Source organism: Podarcis liolepis, assembly GCF_965112155.1.
Source record: "Podarcis liolepis genome assembly, chromosome: 17".
Taxonomy (NCBI): domain Eukaryota; kingdom Metazoa; phylum Chordata; class Lepidosauria; order Squamata; family Lacertidae; genus Podarcis; species Podarcis liolepis.
Window position 1 is genome coordinate 11801085 of NC_139571.1, and position 6234 is coordinate 11807318.

At 44.4% G+C, this 6234-nt stretch overlaps 1 protein-coding gene across 1 annotated transcript in view; it reads right to left on the bottom strand.

Moving 5' to 3' along the window:
- RIMKLB (ribosomal modification protein rimK like family member B) overlaps positions 1 to 6141 on the bottom strand; it is a 35019-nt gene extending 28878 nt beyond the window's left edge. The window contains exons 1-2 of the mRNA XM_083483411.1: positions 5060 to 6141; positions 3953 to 4370 (exon numbers count right to left, since the gene is read on the bottom strand). The gene's annotated coding sequence lies outside the window, so the exon portion shown is untranslated. The remainder of the gene's footprint in view (positions 1 to 3952; positions 4371 to 5059) is intronic.
- Between the last annotated feature and the right edge of the window lie 93 nt (positions 6142 to 6234).

Sequence of the window (6234 nt, forward strand, 5' to 3'; positions counted from 1 at the left end):
AATCTGCTTTTTATATACAAGAAACATTTTCAAGCCTATCCCCATATAATTGGTCTGCTTTAATACAACAATGGTGCAAACATTGGAGAACCTAGTCTCTGTGGACCATCAAGCCATTTTCCTGTCTCCTTTTAACTGACAGGAACAGAAGGAAATATTATTATTTATTGAATTTATATACCACCCTATACCTGCAGGAACTGTTGTTCTGACCTAACTTCTTCTGTCTGCAGTGTGAGATTTTGCAGCAAGAATGCAACCAAACAGATTTTATATGGAGCTCTCTTGCAGCAATTTTTCAATCACATAGTATTGTTTCTCAACCTTAACATGCAGCAGCCATAAGCTGTAATTTCTTTACCAAATAAAATAAAATCAAGTATTCCTTTTCTATGCCAGGCAATAAAAATGAGTAAGATGTTTCCAGATGTTTTTCACCACTAGACCTGAAGGCAATTTATAAAATGTACACCACTTGGTATGAGATCTAAGGCATGTGATTTGTAATTGTGACCTATTCCTTCATTGTCTGTGGAAAAATAGGGGGGATGGGTGAAGAGAAAAATCAGCATTAGTTCTTTGCCTACTACTTGAGACAGACCCAGTTCCAGGATTCACAAGCATCTACTCGAACTGGATATAGTAATTTATTTATTTTTGTGAGTTTCCATGTATATTTTGTATCTTTCCTTTCCACTGAGGGGGAAGCAAAATGGCATGAATATCCTGTTAAGAAAACAATAATCTACAGTAGCCTTTACCTAACATCATTGCATTGCACTAATTTATTCTTTAACAAAATCTGTAAACCACTTGATTGTAACAAAACCTCAAAGTGGTTTACAAAAAATAACAATTAAAAATATCAACAAAAGACAGTTAAAAACAGGTGTTTTAGAAAAACGTAAAACAAACCTAACTAGAATCAACAAAAAAAAAAGATTAAAACACATTTAAGTTTTTACATGTCTGGATAGGCTTGCTTAAACAAACATATTTTAATGCTGTCTTGTATACTGCAAGACTATTATCAAAGTAAGAATGTTTTATCACTAGAATGCATCCTGAATTAGTCAATATAAACTACTGTACAACACTAGTGCACAACATCCATCACAATAGGCATAGTATACACTGAATAGCCATAAGAACATGAGACTCTGGTGATGGGGCAATGGGTCTCTGCAGAGACTTTGTGTAACTACAATGGGGTATTGTGGATGAAATTCAGCCCAATTGTCTGGGTTAGTAGAGAGGTTTTGTCTCTGCTGCAATATTATCCTTGAGTGTCCATGGGAATGAATGACAGCCAGTCACCTATAAGGGTGAATTAAGAATAACCCCTGATTTCTCTACTAGAAGAGCTTTTTTTGCAACATTATTTTTTTTTGCTGCATATGGCAGCCATTTTGTGCTGGCGCCCACGGCACTTTTATCAATATATGAGTACCAGCATCCCATTTTGTTATGAAAAATGCACTGTTACCAGCAATTCCTTTTTGTGGAGGGAACTATGAAACTTGGGTTCAAACAGTAATGAGATTGACGAAGGTATGAACACCAGAGCCCACCTAAATAGTGTGCAGTATCTCCAGCCCCCAGGCTTTCTGAAAGTAGGGAAACAACCAGTGCACAATTTAAGAGGATGGGAGCAGTAAGAGCTGAGATTTATTTAACAGGGAGAGGAAGCAAGAGAAACAACTTAGGTAGGTATACAAATTAAAGTCTCTAAGCAGCAGAACTGGAGTATATGGAGTCCAATAATGGAGCATACACAAAAGTGAGCATTGAGAGATTGTAAGATCTGCCTGTGGCTACCTAGTCCTAGAAATGCGATGGGCCTCGAGCCGTTATGCACACTTGGTTTGGAGCTGCTGCTGAAGAAGTGCTGAGGCCTTTGGCAGAGATCTTTTTAATTACCTGCATTTGTGGAGATGCAAATGATTGAACCTAGGACAGTGAGTACGCAAAGTAGGAGCTCTACCATAGAACTATGGCCCATGTAAAGTGATGCACTCAAGGATACCACTGGAGTGGGGGGGGGCTGTTCTGTTGACCGCAGGGCATTGATTCAACTATGTCCAAAATTGCTTACTACATCCCATAGAATTCAATGGCAGAACTGAACAGCCCTTGTCTGGGTGGCCTTAATATCTCTGGCACCGGATTTTGTTTCTTGGTGTGAAACTAGAAAATTATTTTTAAGATTACTTTAAAAAGCTAAATTGTTTATTTCATGATACAAACTTTCTTCAGGAAAATCTTCAGCCACAAGACTTTTCCTTCACATATTGCCAGCGTGGGCAGGGGGCAATCTGGACAAGGATCCTGCCATGAGCTCAGGAGAATTTAATCCATTGACCTCTACTGGGGCCCTGATCTGAAGATGGTGTGAGCTAATCTGTACCATGACCATGGCAAAGGGTTAAAGCTCCTTAATGTCATATTCTCAATCTGGAATGGGGGTGAACACTAGCAATTTCTAGAAGAAAAGGCTTGCTCTCAAGGACCAACTACATGACAAATGTGGCATGTAGTTTGGCCCCTAGGCAGGAGCAACCCTTCCTATATGGCTGGGAATAGAAGTCAGCCTGATTGAATCCCACTAACCATAGTGGACAGGACCCAAAAGGTTAATTGCCACATAATGGAATTAATGTTCCTTACAACATATTCATTTAAATTACAGCCCAGTTGTGTAAATGTAAAAATAATTTAGCTAAAATACTACTTCAAAATGAGAAGATCCAGAGGAAGAACGGACAAGTGCAGAATTTCAATAAACTTAGGTAAAAACTTACATGTAAAGAGTTGGTTGAGACATAACACCAAAACATGGCTTGGCATTACGTGCATGAGTCTGGCTGGTCCCTCAGGCTCACAAACTCCACCTCCCATCTCCAGTGCCTTCTGCACAGCAATTTATAACCTCCTTTCCTAGTATGAGGTAACCCATAGTTTGCCACCTCATCCCAAACCAGCAAATTATTTACGCATATCCAGCAGAATAAACCAAGTCCACATGCCTGAGGGCCCAGCCAGGCTTGTTCATATAATGCCAAATCATGGTTTGGTATTGCCTCTGAATCACCCCAATGAAACAAATACAATTCCAAACCACATCTCAGATACTGTAAACCCCATTGGTTGAAAACTCTGCTCCATCATCAGTATAAGCAAATTTTGGTTCTTAGAACATAAAAAATATTTGAATTTCCTTTCATTAATTATAGGCTCCTTTCAGGAATATGCCTTCCAAAGTGGCTCACAAGGTGTTAAAAGCATAAAATGAAGCACAATTTGAAATTGAGCAAGCATTAACACAACCAGGGAAGCCTGCATACAGCTGCATATTCTGGCTGTTCATCCTCTCTCTATTATAGAAACAGCCACTGCAGCCAGGTGATAAACTACACACTTCTTTGAAAGCATCCGTACGTCAATACCACCACTACTCTGCATCCCTTTTTTATTTGCAAAAGACACCAGTCTGGAGAGAAAGGACTGTTTCAGCTACTGTGTTTGTCCAACTGCAGAACCATAAAACATTGCTTAATCTTCCAACTCATTCTGTGCGTCCTCCCATGCATTTGGGGTGTGTGTGAGAGAGATTTTTTTCCACTCACTTGTACAACTCACCCTTATTTTTTGTACCATTATACTAAGAGTCATCCCCTTATGAGATGATACAAGTCTCTGCACACCCATTAAGTCTGCATTCCTTTTTGCAGGTGCCAGCTATTTCCACACATACCCCAAACTTGTAATGCACAAGGCAAGAGATACAAACCCTCTTTTCAATGTTTTACACTAACACACACAGTCATCCCTGCTTCCCCACCACCACCACGCTCACCATCTTGAGGCACGTCTCTTCACCACATAGTAGAGTGGAGGTGGAGTGAAACAGAACAGAGTGAATGAATAAGTGAATAATGGTAGTGTAACTTACCCAACGCTTGGGGGTGGGAAGAGCAGCAATATCCAGAGACTGTTGCTTCAATCTTCCTTCAGTGCAAAGAGGCTTTTCTTGGGACCTTCTCTCTTTCTCCCCACCCCACCCCAGGGAGGTAATCAAGTCCTCTCAGTGCCTTTTAGCTCTTCAAGCTTGGTTTGGTCACAGAGCCTCCATAAGAAAGAAACTGTCATGTGAACTGTATTATCCTGGTACCCCAATGAGTGATGCCTAACTACTGCTCTGAAGAGTAAAGAAATGTGGGGGGACAGATTTTATATTCCTCCTCCCTCTAATGAAGGTTGATAAAAAATAATCTTAGGTTCTGAGGATTCAAAGTACAGTAAACTCCTCTTGTGTTTCTGCTCTCTCAGAACTGGGCCCCTTAAAAAGCAGCACCTGGCACCAGCAATATCTAGGAAAAAAGAATGAAAAGATCCAGGTTAGTTTACTACACTTAAAGCTTAACACAGTGGTGTACAACAGAAGACAAACTACATGGTTAAATTCTCAAATTACTAAAGCCCTGTGTAACCTAAGGCAACTTCAAAGGGGGAAAGAAACTGGCCTAACAGAGCTTTACATTTTTGATACAGTTAAAAAGAAAAAATCTGTGCCTCGGCGTTAGTAAAAACTTGCATTCAACACCCACGTCTTAAACGGAACTACTGTCATACAGAAACGAAGTGAAGACCAAATTAATGTGTAAAACTGTTAAGCCCCTAAGAAAAGCAAAGGTCATTGTTTCAGGCACAGAGTTTGCTTATACGGAATAAGCAGAATAATTACTACAAAACGCACGTTAGCACACAAGTCTGAAAGGATATTGTATTTTCTATCCAAGCTACCGTTCGTTCGTTCGTTAAAAAAAAGATATGTTTTTTTAAAGGTCCAACAGAAAGGGCTTTAAGATGACACAAGGCAAAAATACACTTTATTCCCCACACGGTTGCTTTTGCACGTCGACACAAACGCCGGAGCATCCTGCGTTCAGACAAAGAATTATAAAATAAAATATGCACGTGCGTTCCCCATCTTGAACACAGAAAATGAGTCAGAAGCCAATATCACGTCGGCAGCACGGCTTTTACACGAATGACTAACCTGGTTGCTTCTTTCCGACTCCTGTTCCTCCTCCTGCGAAGAGCACTTTGGATTTAGGGTTGGGGGGTCGGGGGGAGAGAAAGAGATGCGTCGGTCTTCCGACCCCTCCCTGGATTATTAGGGAAAGAGGGTTAATAAAAATAAACTTGGGGGGGGCCTCAAACGGGGGGGTGGGGTGGGAGAGGGGGGAAGGGGAGAAGTTACAGCAAAACGAAGAGGGCTAAACCACCGCTTTGCGAATCCGAAGAACAAAGATTGGGGGTGGGGGTGTTTTTCCCCCCTCCCCGCCCTCCTTAGTACCCTGCCCGATTATTTCCGGTGATCATGATCAATAATTGGGAGAAATTGCGAAGTAGGGCTGAAAACAAAGGGGGGGGGCGTAGACGGGTGGACGGAATCTGCCCCGCCCTCCTCGCGCGCGCTTTGAGGTGGGGGGGGGAGCTTTCCGCGAGTCCACAACCCAAACCGTGAAAGTTGGGGAGGGGGGAAGGAGGGAGGGGCGACTTGCCCTCGTTTAGAAGCGAGCAATTAATGCCTCCCTCCCCCCTCGACTTTAAAGGCAGGCAGGCAGGCAACCCACCCACCCAGCTCCCGCCCGCTCGCCCCCAGAGGCTGTTCTGCAGAGCGAGCCTCCTCAGAAACCGCCTCACGGCCGAACTCTGCCTTCCCGACTGACCGACCGACGAGCCGGATGAGGAAAGGATGGGGAAAAGAGCAGCGGGCGGTGGAAGGGGGGGGGAGCGGACAGACCTAAAGAAAAGGAAGGGAAAGGGTTAAAAGGGAGGGGGACGGGAGAAAAAGCGGGGAGGGGGCGAACCGAAAGACGCGGCCGTCAGCGCGCGCGCCCGCGGCGTGAGGGGAACGAGGGAAGGCGTCGAGTCTGTACGCGGTGAGAGGGTGGGGGGGGGAGCGGGAAGGGGCGCCGCCGCCGCCGCCCCTTTTCCCTCGCGCGCCCGTTGTCTCGAAGCCCCCTCCCCTTCCTCGCAGCCAATCAGGCTCGAGGAGCGGGAAAGGCGCGCGGAGAGAGCGCGAGCGCCCCGCCTCCCCTCGCCGCCGAGCGCGCGCCCCAACTGGGCTGCCGCCCTCTGAGGTGGCTCGGATCGTTAAAAACTTGGGGTGGGGGCGCTGCGTGTGTGAGGGAGAGACAAGGGGAAGTGAGCTGGAAGCAGCCGGGG